Source organism: Benincasa hispida, chromosome 8, assembly GCF_009727055.1.
Source record: "Benincasa hispida cultivar B227 chromosome 8, ASM972705v1, whole genome shotgun sequence".
In the NCBI taxonomy this organism is placed as follows: Eukaryota; Viridiplantae; Streptophyta; class Magnoliopsida; order Cucurbitales; family Cucurbitaceae; genus Benincasa; species Benincasa hispida.
The window spans coordinates 43003572-43019461 of NC_052356.1; positions in this window are offsets into that span (position 1 = coordinate 43003572).

The following is a 15890-nucleotide window of genomic DNA, read 5'->3' on the forward strand; positions in this document are numbered from 1 at the left end:
AATTCTCTTTCTTACATATTTTCGCATAATAAATATATATTTTTTGTTTTTTTCTCTCCAAACTTGACTTTATTAAAGAGCCCAAAGTATTTTAAGTGAAAATAATAATATTGTGTTTTCCATATTGAAAATATTGAAATGTACTCGAAGGAAGATAATTTATAAATTTATTTTGTTAGATGAAGATACAGTTCACTACGCCCACAACATAAACAAGATATAACTATTTAATGATAACTTATTTAAATAAATATATAAATATAACTTAAAAAACTATTTAAGGGGTGTTTGGTGCGCGATAAAACCAGAAAGTTGAGTTGAGTTAATAATTACTATCGTTAATAATTGTTAATAATTATTATCTGGAAAGTTACCATGTCTATTTTGGTGTGCAAAGTTGAGTTAAGTTAGTATTTATTGTCTGTATTTGAGGACAAAGTTGAGTTGAGTTGAGATATCTAGTGCTATTTTTGTAAATGAACTTGATTTTGTCTTTTTTTTTTCCTATTATTGATTTTAATTTTCAACTGCACACATATTTTCCTAACTTTTCTAAAGACAAATAATAATAATAATAAAAATAAATAAATAAATAAAAACTTCAAATTATTTTCCATTATCAAAACGTAACAAATTCTATACAAAGTATTCATATATAGAATACAAAATTTTGAATCCAATTTTTTAAACACTCAAATAGAAGTGATTATTGTTCGCACGAGATTTCAAGTATTTTGATGTTTTCAAAATAAACTATAATCTTTAAGTCGGTTTGGCCTTTGGGTTTGTTGATCTTCTTGAACAATCGAACTTTGGGCTTGTTGGATCGGCCTTTGAGCTTGTTGATCTTCTTGGAGGACTAGTGTTCGCACGAGGCTTCCAGAGAAACTTGTTTTGTGGAGTTGAATTTGAGTTGGTGTTGATGTTGAGGTTGATTTGATGCGATGTGGTTCGATCTCTAGTAATTGATCCTCTAATTCTCTCGGTTGAATGCCTACGCTTGATGTCTAGAAGCGGGGTGTGTGGATGTTCTTAAGCTTCGAGTCTTGGAAGAATGTTTGTATCTTCAAAGGACTTTAGACTTCAAGCGTGTTTAGAATGTTTGTATTTTTTTCATTAGAATGCTTATGTTTCAAAGGACTTCAGTCTTCAAGCGTGGTCAGCTTCAGGTTTCAAAGGACTTTAGTCTTCAAGCGTGGTCAGCTTCAGGGGTCAAGGAGTTTTATGATTATAGAGAATTCCCTTTGAGCTCTGTTGAGTGTAGAATTGCTGACCTCTCCAAATGAGGAGAGCTTTTCTATTTATAAAGTTCTAATGTGGGCTTGAGCTTGGTTGATCCATGGGTCTAGCTTTTGGACTCAATTAGTTGGACTTGGGCTTAGTTGATCCATAGTTCTGGCCTTTGGGCCCAATGGACGTTTGGGTCAAATTCAACCTATTTTTGGGCTTAGTTCGACTTTGACCCAAATAATAATGGCAAATTAATCTTATCTAATTCAATGGTCATGATAAAACCACGTGGCGTCATTGAAATTTGTCTTCAACTTCAATTCAGGACATATGTCAACTCCTAATTGAGTCCAAATTTAATGATTTAGAATTTCGTCATTAATTTAGTAAATGATGTGTGGTCCAAAATTTCTCATTCAACAAATGACCCCTTTCGAGATTTATGCACATATATGGGTGGATAAATCTCGTAAAATATAAAGTTGGAATCAAAATCCTAATATATTTGTTCTTGAATTTAACCTCAACTGATGTGTCAGTCAAACTATGAATTTAGTACATAAATTTAACTTGAATTTGGGATAAAATTTGGAATATCGCCAAATTTTACAAAAAAAAATATTTGAACTTTGTCCCAATTTAATTTGATTTGGATTTAAGATACAATTTGAAATATGCCCAGATTTTAATAAAAGATCAATTGAGATTTTTTTTCTTATCCACAATTTATTTCGATTGAAGATAAAAAAACTCAAGGCTAGACAACTTGAATTTGGAATAAAATTTGAAATATGGGCAAATTTTAATGTGAGATTTTACCTAATTTGATTTAGATTTAAGATAAAAATTTGGGATATGCCCAAATTTTAATAAAAGATCAATTGAGATTTTTTTCTTATCTGCAATTTATTTTGATTGAAGATAAAAAATACTTAAATTTAGAATATGGCCAAATTTTAATTTGAGATGAATTTATCTTTCCCACAACTTGATTTGAAAATAGAGATAAAGAACCTAAATTTAGATGAATATCATATAAAATTTGAAAGATGACCAAATTTTAATTTGAGATTTTATCCTTAATAATTTGACTTGAGGATAAAAAGTTGGTGATTTAGATTTGGAATAAAATTTGGAATATGTCCAAATTTTAATTTGAGATTTTATTTACAATTTAATCTCAACAATTTGATTTTGAATAAAATTTGGAATATGACTAGATTTTAATTTGTGATTTTATCTACGATTTAAATTTGATTTTGAATAAAATTTGGAATATGTCCAAATCTTAGTTGAAGATAAATCTGAGAACAAAATCTAACAAAATCAAATTAAATAGGGAATTTGTTTAATTTAATATTTTTTATTTTAATTTAAAATTAGGATAGAATCAAATTAGGAAATCTAATAAAAAATATAATATTTTGAATCAAATCTTTATTTGATTTAGACTTCCTAATTTGTTATGTAACCTAGGGAACCTCCATAAATAGGACTCCAAACCCCTCTATTATCCTCATCCTCTCTTCTTCTTCTACACTTTCCTTTCTCTCATTTTTCTCTTCCAACGTTTTCTTTCTTATTTTTTTAATCTCTTTTTTTCTTTCTTTTTTTTTTCACCTTTTTTTTTTCTTTTTTTTCTTCATTTTTTTTTCCTTTTCTTTCTTTCTTTTAATCTTTTCTGTTTCGTTTTTTTTAAACTTCTTTTTTTTTTTTTTCTTTCAAGTGAAGCCTTATTTAAATTTTGGAGATGAAGCACGAAGCTGCATTTGAATTTTGGAGATGAAGCAAAGCCGCACTTGACTTTTGAAGATGAAGTGAAGCCGCACTTGACTTTTGGAAATAAGCAAAGTCGCACTTGACTTGTGGGGATGAAGCGAAGCCACGCCAGACTTGTGGAGATAAGCGAAGTCGGGCCTTGATTTGTGATGTTGAAGCGAAGTCGCGCCTTGACTTGTGATGTTGAAGTGAAGCCACGCCTTGACTTGTGAAGGTGAAATGAAGCCGCGCCTTGACTTGTAAAGCTGGTGAAACGACTTGTGAAGGTGAAGTGAAGCCGCGCTTTGACTTGTGAAGGTGAAGTAAAGCCACACCTTGACTTATGAAGGTGAAGCGAAGCCGTGCCTTGACTGTCTTTGGAGATGAAGCGAGCCACGACAACCTTTGGAGATGAAGCGAGCCACGACAACCTTTGGAGATGAAGCGAGCCACGTCAGACTTTGGAGATGAAGTGAGCCACGTCAGACTTTGGAGATGAAGCGAGCCATGCCAGACTTTTGAGATGGAGACATTTGAAGATGGAGTCAAGCCATGCACTTGAAGATGGAATCGAGCCATGCACACCGACCATGAACTTGAAGATGGAGTCGATCCATGCACATTGATCATGAACTTGAAGATGGAGTCGATCCATGCACATCGACCATGAACTTGAAGATGGAGTCAAACCATGCACACCGACCTTGAACTTGAAGATGGAGTGGAGCCACACACATCACCCTTAAACTTGAAGATAGAGCGGAGCCAGACACATTAACCTTGAACTTGAAGATGGAAGTGGAGCCATACACACCGATCTTAAACTTGAAGATGGAAGCAAATCCATGCACACCGATCTTGAACTTGAAGATGGAAGCGGGCTCTGTACCCTGATCTTGAACTTGGAGATGGAAGCGGGCCCTATACACCGATCTTGAACTTGAAGATGGAGGAGCATCGACAAAGCCTCTAAACTTGAATATGGAGAAGCATCGACGAGACCTTCACGCTTGAATTTGACAAAGCATCGACTAATTCTCCGCATTTGAGTTTGACGAAACATCGGTGAATGCTCCACATTTGAATTCGATGAATCTTTGGCAGTAGGCTTGACTTTGTGACTTTGAGTATGAAGATGGCATTGCAAAGCCTCCAAACTTGAGCATGAAGATGAAGCATCGATGAAACCTCTGAACTCGAAGATGGAGAAGCATCAATGAAGTCTCTGAACTTGAAGATGGAAGAGCATCAACGAAGCCTTCAAATTTATAGATGGGCATTGGTGAAGCCTCTAAACTTGAAGATGGAGGGAAATCGACGAAGTTTCTAAACTTAAAAATGGAGGAATATCGATGAAACCTCTGAACTTGAAGATGGAGGGGCATGCAATCTAACCCTTGGACTTGGAGACGGAGAAGCAACAGTGCAACCATCGAATTTGGAGATGGAGAGGCATTAATGCAACCACCGAAGTTAGAGTTGTAGAAGCAATGGTGCAACCCTCGAACTTGGAGACAGGGAAGCAACAGCGTGACCATCAAATTCAGAGATGGAGAAGCAACGGTGTAACCATCAAAGCAGAATTTTGATCCTCGAACTTGAAGATGAAGAAACTGCAGCGCCAACATCTTTATAGAAGAGGCAGAACTGCAACAACTTTAGAGAAGGAGCGAAGCAGCAGGGAATAATAATTTTTAAGGGAAGTAGGGAAGTCGCACCAAACTTGAACTTTGAAGAGGAAGAAACGAAAGATCCAAATTTAACTTCAAAGATGAAGTGGGGAAGCCTCCGAACTTGAACTCAAAGAGGAAGTGAAGTGCCATTTCAAGTGTGTGCTTTTAATTTACTGTGTTAGCTCTTTACGAGGGACGAACATCTTCAATCCATTGTGTTGCCCCCAATAGGGATGAACATCTTCAATCTGGAGTGTCATTCTTTAACGGGGATGATCAATATCAATCTTGTAGTATCATAATTAGGCGATTGTGGTACCCTTTTCTGACGGACTAAACTTAAATTTCTTTAAGTTTCCTTCGTATTTTTAAAGAAAGGGATCAAATTATGATGTAGTTCAATTTTTTTTAACTGGACTGAATGTGAAGTTTCTTTCAAGCTGCCTACATACCCTTCATAATGATAGGGATCAAGTCATAATGTAGTTTCAAAAATATTTTTTTTTTTATGCGCGACTGAACTTAAATTTCTTTAAGTTGCCTACGTACCCTTTATAATGACAGGGATCAAGTCGTAACGTAGTTCATACAAATATTTTTTTTGGAGGGGGCCGTTCACATTTTAAGCTCATGCCGGCCAGGAGCATTATGCAGTTTAGGCTCTTGCGATGAGGAGCTCCTTCATTTAAACTTCAGAAGCTCTTATTTCATCATGGTTTTGATCATCCTCTTCATTTGTAGGATTCGTCAATATGATGAGTTTTGGCTTCACTATCAAGGAACCTTTTGTACTTATGTCAACAGAAAATTTCCTCTTCATGCGTGAAGGGACACGACTGTGAATCTTTTCGTCGTTGTTTTCTTCATGAAATGACGTTGGCTTCAAAATTTTCATCCTTCCTGTACGTTGATCGCTTGTTGTCTTGAGACGATCAAAAGTAGATGCTGAAGGTTGATCTTTCTTTGATGTGGATATACTTAGCCTTTTAAAGGCTGAAGTTCGGGCAGAAGTAGTTGTTGGACATTGGTCTTCTTCTCCTATCGTGGCCATTCTTAATCTTTGAAAGACTGAAGATCGAGTACTTGAAGGCTTAATACGATCGAAGATAGAAGTTCTTTGCTTCATTTCTTTTGAGTCGTTGACTTCTTCAGTAGTCATATGATTGTTGTCGACTTCCACTATGCCGACAGTGTGACATGCAATAACTTCTGATACTTTCTCTAGATGATTATTGAGAAAGCTTCTTGGGAGAAATTCTGCCGAAGTTGCCGGCCGTTGGAATTGAGGGAAGTCCTTATCTTCTTTCTAAGAAGGCTTAGGCTTCCATGTCATCTTTTTGCCTTTCTTTTTACAAGTATTGTTTCTTCTTCTATAGCTTCGATAGGAATGCGACTCTTTTTGGGTGGAGTTTGGTTGTCTTCTTTTTCGACGAGTCACAACTATCCACCCTTCGTTGTCATCTTCAACGAGCTTATCTTTATTTTTGGAATTTGGTGTTTGAATCTCTTGCTGGAACCAAACAACTATAGGCTCGAAGGCTCCGAAATGGATCAGGCTTTGTCTTTAAGCATGGGACATAGACAGTGTTGGAATACTTGAAGTCGCCACTACTGTAGCATGATTTGTTTGAGCTACTTCATCCAAATCTAGCTCAATCTTCTTTTCATGAGCCAAATTCAGAATTCGTTCCTTCAACACGAAGCACCTTTCAACTAGGTGACTAATGACCCAATGATACTTGTAGTAATTAGGATCATCTATTTTTCCTTCTTGTTCCAGTCGCTTGCATACCGAAAGCTGAATAAGTTACTTCTCTAGTAGTTGCTCCAATATATCTGCCACATCAGAGTCAGGGAATGGATAAACCTTCTATTGTCTTTCTTTAAGAGTTGAATGACGCTTCTCGCCCTTATTGTGCCTTCTTTCAAATTTTGTTTGTTTACCTTTGGAGGAAAATTGCAGCGGGGTCACATGAACGACCATAGATTCTTTTGTGGCACTATCCACGATTTTTTCAGCGCCCTTGGCTTCATTCTTGTATTTTCTCCCTTAAGGGACTAGGAAATCTTTAGTTCCCTTGTTGGCGATGCTCAGTTCCATATCATGAGCGCGTGTTGCCAACTCCTTAAACGTACGAGGTTTTAACCCTTGTAGGATGTAGAGAAGGTTCTAGTGCATGCCTTGAGTGCACACCTCCACTGCTGATAATTCAGTGAGTCTATCTTTGCAACTCAGACTTAAAGCTCTCCATCGATTGATGTAATCGATGACTGTCTCTCCCTTCCACTGTTTGGTGTTTGTCAGCTCCATCATGCTAACAGTGCACCTTGTACTATAGAAGCGGTTTAGGAACTCCTTTTCTAGTTGTTCCCAACTGTCAATCATTTCTGGCTCCAAATCAGTATACCAATCGAAAACATTTCCTTTCAAGGTACGGACGAACTGTTTGGCTAACTAGTCTCCTCTGGTTCCTGCATTTTCACAGGTTTCAATGAAGTGTGCAACATGTTGTTTTGGATTGCCCTTTCCATCGAATTGCTGGAACTTTGAAGGTTGATACCCATCTAGCATTCTCAAGTTGTCGATTCTCTTGGTATATGGCTTAGAGTACATAAAGGAAGTTTGCAACGGTCCTCCGTACTGAGCTCTTATAGAGTTTTTGATCATATCCTGGAGCTGTTAAACTGACAGGGAGGCAACAAAAGTGGATTATGGTGGCTAACTTTCCTGCAAGACAGTCTTTCCTTTGTCATTGACTTTTGTAGCTGGAGATTGACTTGACTTAACATTATCTCGAGCCTGTATCTGATCTCTTAAAGCAGCGATTTCATGATCTCGTTCCTCTACAACCTTTATTAGGAGATTTATCTTTACCTCTATCTCTACCATGGTCGACTCAGTCGTTATGTCAGTCATCATGATAGACACTATATCAAAATGTGATTCTTTCTCTGATAGATCAGTAGTAGAAACATAGTTTTCAAACAAGGGATTTTCTCTGATGACGATCCCACCTTTAGAAAGTTCCATCAGCTGGTCCCAAATTTCTTCCGTGATGACAGAGCTTATGTAAGTATTGCTTGTGACAGTAGCTTTGGATGCAACTTTCTTTGGTGCCATTTGTAGATTTGTTGACTTGGATGACGAGAGAGATGAGAGGTAGAGAGGTTCCACTGGGCGTGCCAATTTTTTTGCACGAGATTTCAAGAGAAATTTATTTCGTGGAACTTGAACTTTGTATTTGTATTAATTTTGTGAAAAGTGAGTACAATCTCTAATACATAGTATTTTAATGCTTTTAAAATAAACTATAATCTTTAAGTCGGTTGATCTTCTTGAACGATCGGCCTTTGGGCTTGATGATCTTCTTGGATGAACGTTCTTGGACTTGTTGATCTTCTTAGAGGATCGGCCTTTGAGCTTGTTGATCTTCTTGGATGATCGGCCTTTGGGCTTGTTGATCTTCTTAAACGATTGACCTTTGGACTTGTTGATCTTCTTGAATGATCAGCCTTTGAACCTGTTGATCTTCTTGGAGGACTAGTGTTCGCACGAGGCTTCAGAAGAAACTTGTTTTGTGGAGTTGAACTTGAGTTGGTGTTGATGTTGAGGTTGATTTGATGCGATGTGGTTCGATCTCTAGTACTTGATCCTTTGATTCTCTCTCGATTGAATGTGTATGCTTGATGTCTAGAAGCGGGGCGTGTGGATGTTCTTAAGCTTTGAGTCTTGGAAGAANACTTGATCCTTTGATTCTCTCTCGATTGAATGTGTATGCTTGATGTCTAGAAGCGGGGCGTGTGGATGTTCTTAAGCTTTGAGTCTTGGAAGAATGTTTGTATCTTCAAAGGACTTCAGTCTTCAAGCGTAGTTAGAATGCTTGTATCTTCAAAGGACTTCAGTCTTCAAGCGTTTCAGAATGCTTGTATTTTTTTCAGCTTTCAGAATGCTTGTGTCTTCAAAGGATTTCAGTCTTCAAGCGTGGTCATCTTCAGGAGTCAAGGAGTTTTCTGATTGTAGAGAATTCCCTTTGAGCTCTCTAGAGTGTAGAATTGCTGACCTTTCCAAATGAGGAGAGCTTCTCTATTTATAGAGTTCACATATGAGCTTGGGCTTAGTTTATCCATGGGCCTGGCCTTTGGGCCCAATTAAATGGACTTTGGCTTAATTGGTCCATGGGTCTGGCCTTTGGGCCCAATTAATCGGATTTAGGTCTAATTTGACGTTTGGGTTAAATTCAACCTATTTTTGGGCTTAGTTAGACTTTGACCCAAATAATAATATCATATTGGGCCAAATTAATCTTATCTGATTCAACGGTCATGATTGAGCCCAAATTTAATGATTTGGAATTTCGTCATTAATTTAGTAAATGATGTGGCAACTTTGATTGGTCTAAAATTTCTCATTCAATAATTATTCCATTAAAAAACCCGACGTAATCATTAATTATCTTAAAAGTTAAAAAGAACTGAAAGGATTAGTGTCATCCAATGAAATTATTGACATTGTTTTAGATAGAAGGGGTGACACTTAAATGTTAATCTTAAGAAAACCAAAATCTTTACAATTTAAATGAAAACTATTAGATAGACTTTTTTCACCAATTTGTGAAATATGGATTTACCTTTTTCTAAAATCGGTGAAACGATTTTAGAAATATTGATGTCTATTTTTTCTACTATTATGTTGCATCAGTGTAAAAAAAAAAAAACTTGAGCCATAATTTTAAATACCACTATTTCATTAGAATTTTGTTATAATTGAAAACATTAAGGGATAGGTTGTTTAAAACATATTGTTCATCTTTCATTTAGTGAAACAATAATAGGACGTCGTATGTAATAATTTTTAGATCTAATAAAAAAAATAAATCGAAGAAGAATAATTAGATCTAAATGAACAACCATAGAAAGAAAATAAAAAACAGAGAAAGGAGGAGTTGAGAAAGAAAAGGGAAAATAAAACTCATACAAGTTAGACAGAAAAAGAAGAGAGAAAATGAAAAAGATGAACCATAAGGTGAAAGAAGAGAGAAGATGAGAGAAGGGGAGTAAATGTGAAGAGACGCATTAGAGCGAGAAATGACAAAGTAATTGAGGGAGTTGGGAGAGTAAAAACGCGTGGGAAAACGAGTGAGAATGAGTGTAATAAAATGGTGGTTAATTAAACCCACCGTTTTATTTTTAACAGTGATCGTCGAAGTTGGGCACACGAAGGTGGTAATCGGATTATGTCACCGAAGTAGCTTGATCAAAGGTAGTTGCTAGAGTTGTCATTGGAGGTGGTTGGTGGAGCCCAGAGTTCTTCGTCAAAGTTGGTCTTGTGAATGTGAAAGTCAGAGTTGTTTTGTACTAAGATGGTTGTCGGAGTGTCGTTGGAGGTAGTTGTTAGAGCTCGGAGTTGGCCATCGGAGTATGTCACCGAAGTGTGGCAATGGTAATCACCAATGGAGACGATGGGTGAAACCATTAAAAACATTAGAAGAAGGGAGAATTGGGGAGAGTTAGGGTGAGTTTGGGGTGGGTTAGTAAAATAACCAACTTAACCCTACCAATATTGAAAGTTGGTTGTCAAACATTGAGTTGATAAAAAATACCAACTCAACTAAACTCTTCTTGGATTGTCAAACACCCTCTTAAAGTTTTTCCTCCCAAGTCAGAGGTTAGTAGATAGTTTATTACTAATTGTTTTTCTCATATAATAATAATTTCAATCATACAAAATGTTAGTTTTATGGATGTTCAAAATGTTTTCCAGACAACTAAGATTATGTATATAACTAATTCCTTTTTATCTTGACTTTTAATTTTTAGAAGATATAATTATTTACTAATTACTAGGGGTGTAAGAAACTGAACTGACTGGTTTAGTTCGGTTTAGACCATTTTTTTTTAAAAAATTTAGAATCGAACCAAAGAAATTAGAAATTAGGGTTTCATTAATTCTTCATTCTTGCTGCTGAATGTGCTCACAAACCCCTTCTCTCTTTCTATCTCTCTTACATCTCTCTATTTCTCTTTCTCTCACCTCCCCCCCGTTTCTTTCTTTCTTTCATTCCCCCTCTCAATTTCTCTCTTTCTTTCACATCCTCTCTCTTTTTTACACAAAGAAGAAGAGAAGTTTAGCAAAAAGAAGAAGTGCCAAGAAGAAGAAGAGGAAGGAGAAGAAGAAGAAGTTGAAGAAGGAGAAAGAAGTTGATTGATATTGAATAACATTATTTACCAGTTTGAAGAAGTTGAAAAATCCTCTTCTTTTAACATCCCTCCCTGCAGAAGAAACTCTTCCTCTCAGTTGATGCGTTATTCTTTTTTTTTAAAATATTATATACCACACATTTTGGGTTTAACCCGACCCGACCCGATTCTAATTGAGTCGGATTGGGTCTTGTCCGTACACAACTGAACTCGGGTTGGGTTAGTTTTAAAGAAATTCGACCCAATCCGACCTCTTTACACCCCTACTAATTACTTATTTGAAAACACAAATAAATATATTTTGAAAAACTATTTTAGTTTTTCTAAAAAAAAAATCGTAGATAAACTTTTTTTTTTAGAATAGGGAAATCGTAGATAACTTATTTGATAATATTTATGAACATTCAATTTTTTTCCAACAAAAACTAGATTATAATCTACTATAAATATAAAAATGGGCCATAAGGAGAGAACTTTTACATTCCCCATTTTGCCCTTACAACTTTTATAATTCCTATTTTGTCCTTATCTCAACTATTCAGGTAGAGGTGGTTATGCACACAATGTTGTATTCTTTTATGTGTAGGTATGAACTAGATCATAAAACATTACGATCTAATGGAAGAGACATATTTGTATGGACAGTCAATCATTTCCTGTTACAACTATTTGAATCAAAGTAGTATATCTAGCGATGGAGAAATGTTTGAACAAATAGTCATGTCTTTTGTTACGTTACAACTATTTAGGTCTGTTCGCACGAGATTTCAATAGAAATTTATTTCGTGGAACTTGAACTTTGTATTTATATTAATTTTGTGGAAAGTGAATACAATATCTAATACTTAGTATTTTGATACTTTCAAAATAAACTATAATCTTTAAGCTGGTTGATCTTCTTGAATGATCGACCTTTGGACTTGTTGATCTTCTTGGATGATCGATCTTTGGGCTTATTGATCTCTTGGATAATTGACTTTTGATCTTCTTGGATGGTTGGCCTTTGGGCTTGTTGATCTTCTTGGACGATCGACCTTTGGACTTGTTGATCTTCTTAGATGATCAACCTTCAGGCTCGTTGATCTTCTTAAAGGATTAGTGTTCGCAGAGGCTTCTGGAGAAACTTGTTTCGTGGAGTTGAACTTGAGTTGGTGTTGATGTTGAAGGTTATTTGATGCGATGTGGTTCGATCTCTAGTGCTTGATCCTCTGATTCTCTCTCGATTGAATGCATATGCTTGATGTATAGAAGGGGGATGTATGGATTTCTTGAGCTTTGAGTCTTGGAAGAATGTTTTTATCTTCAAAGGACTTCAGTCTTCAAGCGTGTTCAGAATGCTTGTATCTTCAAAGGACTTCAGCCTTCAGAATACTTGTATCTTCTGACATTCAGAGCTTTGATATGTCTTCTGATCTTCAGAGCTTTAGTGATTTCTGATCTTCAAAGCTTTGGAGGAGTTATGTTCTTTAGATCCTTGAAGCTTGAGACTTTAGATCTTCAGAGAGCTTTTGCCTTCAATTATTCCAACCTCCTCCAACCCCTCAAATGAAGAGGTAAGGCCTCTATTTATAGAGGTTTCTCATGGGCCTTACATGGGCTTGGACCCAATTGCTTTATTGGGCCCAAAACGGACTTAAGCCCATTTGTTGTTGGACCAAAGTATGGGGCTTGAGCTTAATCTTTAATTTGGCTCAAAATTTCACCCTGGACTTGAATTGGGTTGGACCCGAGCGACTTTAATTACTCAGTCCGATCCAACCTATAATTTTTCAATTAGGCTCGGGCTTTCGTTGATGATTTGGCAATTTGTGATTCGTCAAAATTTCTCATTCAATAAGGTCAAAGTAGTATATCTCATGTATGAGTGAGTTTTAGATAATAGATATGAGACATCAATATCTAGTGGTGGGTATATGTTTAAACAAACAATTTTTTTTTTCTTTTGAAATTTCATAAATTCCTATTTTGTCGTTTGTCTACAAATAGTTACAACTATTTATGTTCAAACAATGTAAAAACTATTTGATAAATCAGTTACAATCTTTTAAAACCTTTTTTCTCTATGTACTAAAATAAACTATAATTTCATGTATACCACAGGTGTCATGGACTAGTATTTGTACGCGTATGGATAACAAAATTAAAAAAAAACTAAGGGGTTATTTTGCGCGCTGAATTGAGTTAGTATGTTTGGATTTCATAGGTCTGTGGAGTTTATATGTATGTGGAGTTGATATGTCTGTATTTTGGATGTTTGGGGTGTTAAGTTCATATGTTATGAGTATTTGGTGTATTTTTTTACCTAAATAATTTACTTTTATGATAATTATTTTTGTTTAGAAGCTTTTTTATTCAACAATCCTACATATATTTTTTAATAAAGCATGAATTGTACTTTACTTTATTGTTTCTTAAGCACACATGTATTGTTGAAGTTATGAGAAATCAGGTTTAGGGTTTACTCTTGGATCATGTATTTTATTTTATTTTATTTTTAATTTAAACAATTGTTCTACAAATTTGATCATGTAAGGTTTCTAGTTAAGTCATTTTTACTTTTACACTTTTGATAAAAACTTTTTTTAAAAAAAAACATTGATGTGTTTGACAATCTTTTTACAAAAATGTTTTTACATACAAGTTTGTTTGATTTCTTACATGATATAATAAAGGGAAACTATTTCAAATGGTAAACTGTTGAAAATATTTACAAGATATAACAAAATTTTAGAACTATCAATGATAGACATTGATAGACACTGATAGACATTTTGTAAAATTTTGATTCATTTGTCTATATTTGATAACAACCCTATAATAAAAGTGATTTTAATGTTAAATTACTACAAAGAACGACTATAGAGTACTATGAACAAATAAAAAAAAAAAGGGAATTCAACATTTTGACGAAACTTATGTACTTTTATGTCAACAAAAGTGTTTTTATTGATAATTTTGTGCGTCAACTTAAATATAACCATTGATTGATGTTTTATATGTACTTTTAAATTAATAGTTATGTTCAACTTTGAATTAAGGTTTTATTGCCAGTTTTATGGTATAAGCATCAACAAAACAAAAAACTCGTGTGTCAACAAAGTCCAAAGTTGTAATAGTCATAATTTAAAATAATGGTCGTTAGAGTTGGTAGAGTGGCCACTGTCGAGGGTCACCAGAGTTGGTCGTAGGTGGTGGTTGTTGAAGGAGGTCGTCGGAGTTGGCCGTCGAAGGTGGTCGTCAGATTTGGACTTCGAAGGTGGTTGCCGAAGTTAGGCGTAGAAGGTGGTCGCCGAAATTGAGCAATAAGGCATCGGTGGTGATGAGGGATGAGTGCACTATTGGTGGACATGGTATAAAATGTTAGTCATATACGAAGCTGGCCCCTGATAACTTGTAGAAATACAAGTTATTTATACTGTTTTATTTAGATATTGCGGCTAAAAGAAAGAAAAGTTGCGTCGATAGTATAGAAATTGGCTAAGAAATGCGAAAATTATAAAATATCGACAATACACCCACTAACAACATTGCGATGGTAGAATGGAATTTTTCAGTTTATGTTTGCAGGAAATCAGTCACCACATGCGTTCATGGCTCAAAGATAAAATAAACAACGCATCTACGTCGCATTGTGCCCATCAATCGAGAATGAAGAGATGATCAACGCAATGATGACACATGCGACAATTAATCAAGAGCTCTAGCGATCAATGCAATTTCAACCGCATGCGGTAATAAAAAATAACACCACATGCGGCGATCGATCGAAGATGTAAAGAGCAACGCATTTGCGGAGGATTCTGACAAATGTACAACTTTCAATTGTGCATTTCTGACGGATTGATTGCGTAACAGAAGGAAGATTCACTCTGCCATTTTAGGAACTACCATAACCATACAGTGGGGACCACACATTCAAAGAGCCAAGCCTTACCTATAAATAGCTTATTCAAATTCACTGAAAAATATAAATGAATACATAGAGACGTGCATATACTGTTCTGAGATAGAGACTAGTTTGAAGCAACTTACAGAGTAGATCCGGGCGAACCACGAGACAAGGCCGAGAGGTGAGTCTCCAAGTAGAGAATCCTTCCAATTCCCGTAGTTGAAGCTCTGTGCGAAGGTCAATTCTACCAGGAAAGCAAGCCTGAGAGGGAAGCTTTCCTCTCCATTACTTCCATATGCCGGCAAGCACAATCTCCGTTCAGGATCTGTGTCAAAACGTTGACACTTATTCTGTATTTGTTTCTAATCTCTATTTCATCATTGTATTCATCTTCCTTAATCTTTCATTCTCACCATGTATCGAACGCTTAATTCTAGAATTATGATAATTACCATTGCCATCTCTCTGTCTCTTTCTACTCATCCACAACTCATTTTCTCCATGATGTTTTCCTAATTCCTTGGGTAATTAGCAAGAATTAAGCGAGTGAGTCAATTTGTGTTAAGGAAATAATTAAGTTTAGCTAAAGCATGCTCGACAACATCTTCATCTATGAGAGTAGAAGAGAAGATGTTATTCAGCCTATCGAGAGAAGGTTGGAAGAATGCATTAACTAAAGCGAGAAGTATTTCCAAAGATGGAAATAACCTTGTATTCATCACATTCATCCCTATTTCACCATAGAGATATGGGAATGCGATATGGGAACGCGACCGATCACCGAGAGGTGTACGCCAAGGAAAAGCGGAACCTTAGTTGCATCTTTAACGCAATTGACAAACTTGTGTTGTTTTTACTATTTACTATTTCTCTTTCTGATTCATTCATAAAGACTTGCCATCGTATACATTGAATCTTTGTACAACTTCACAGTCAGTTTTCGACCTCAGTATCGTGTATCATGTATCTTGTATCGTGTATCATATTAGTTTAGGATTTTATTTTATCAACTCAATTTTATTTCATCGCAATTTACATTCTTGTATAAACCTAATTCTTTATTCATTGTTAAACCGATCGCATGTATCATAAAAGTAACACATTAACGAAAACAATCCTTGTGTTCGACCTTGGATTATTCT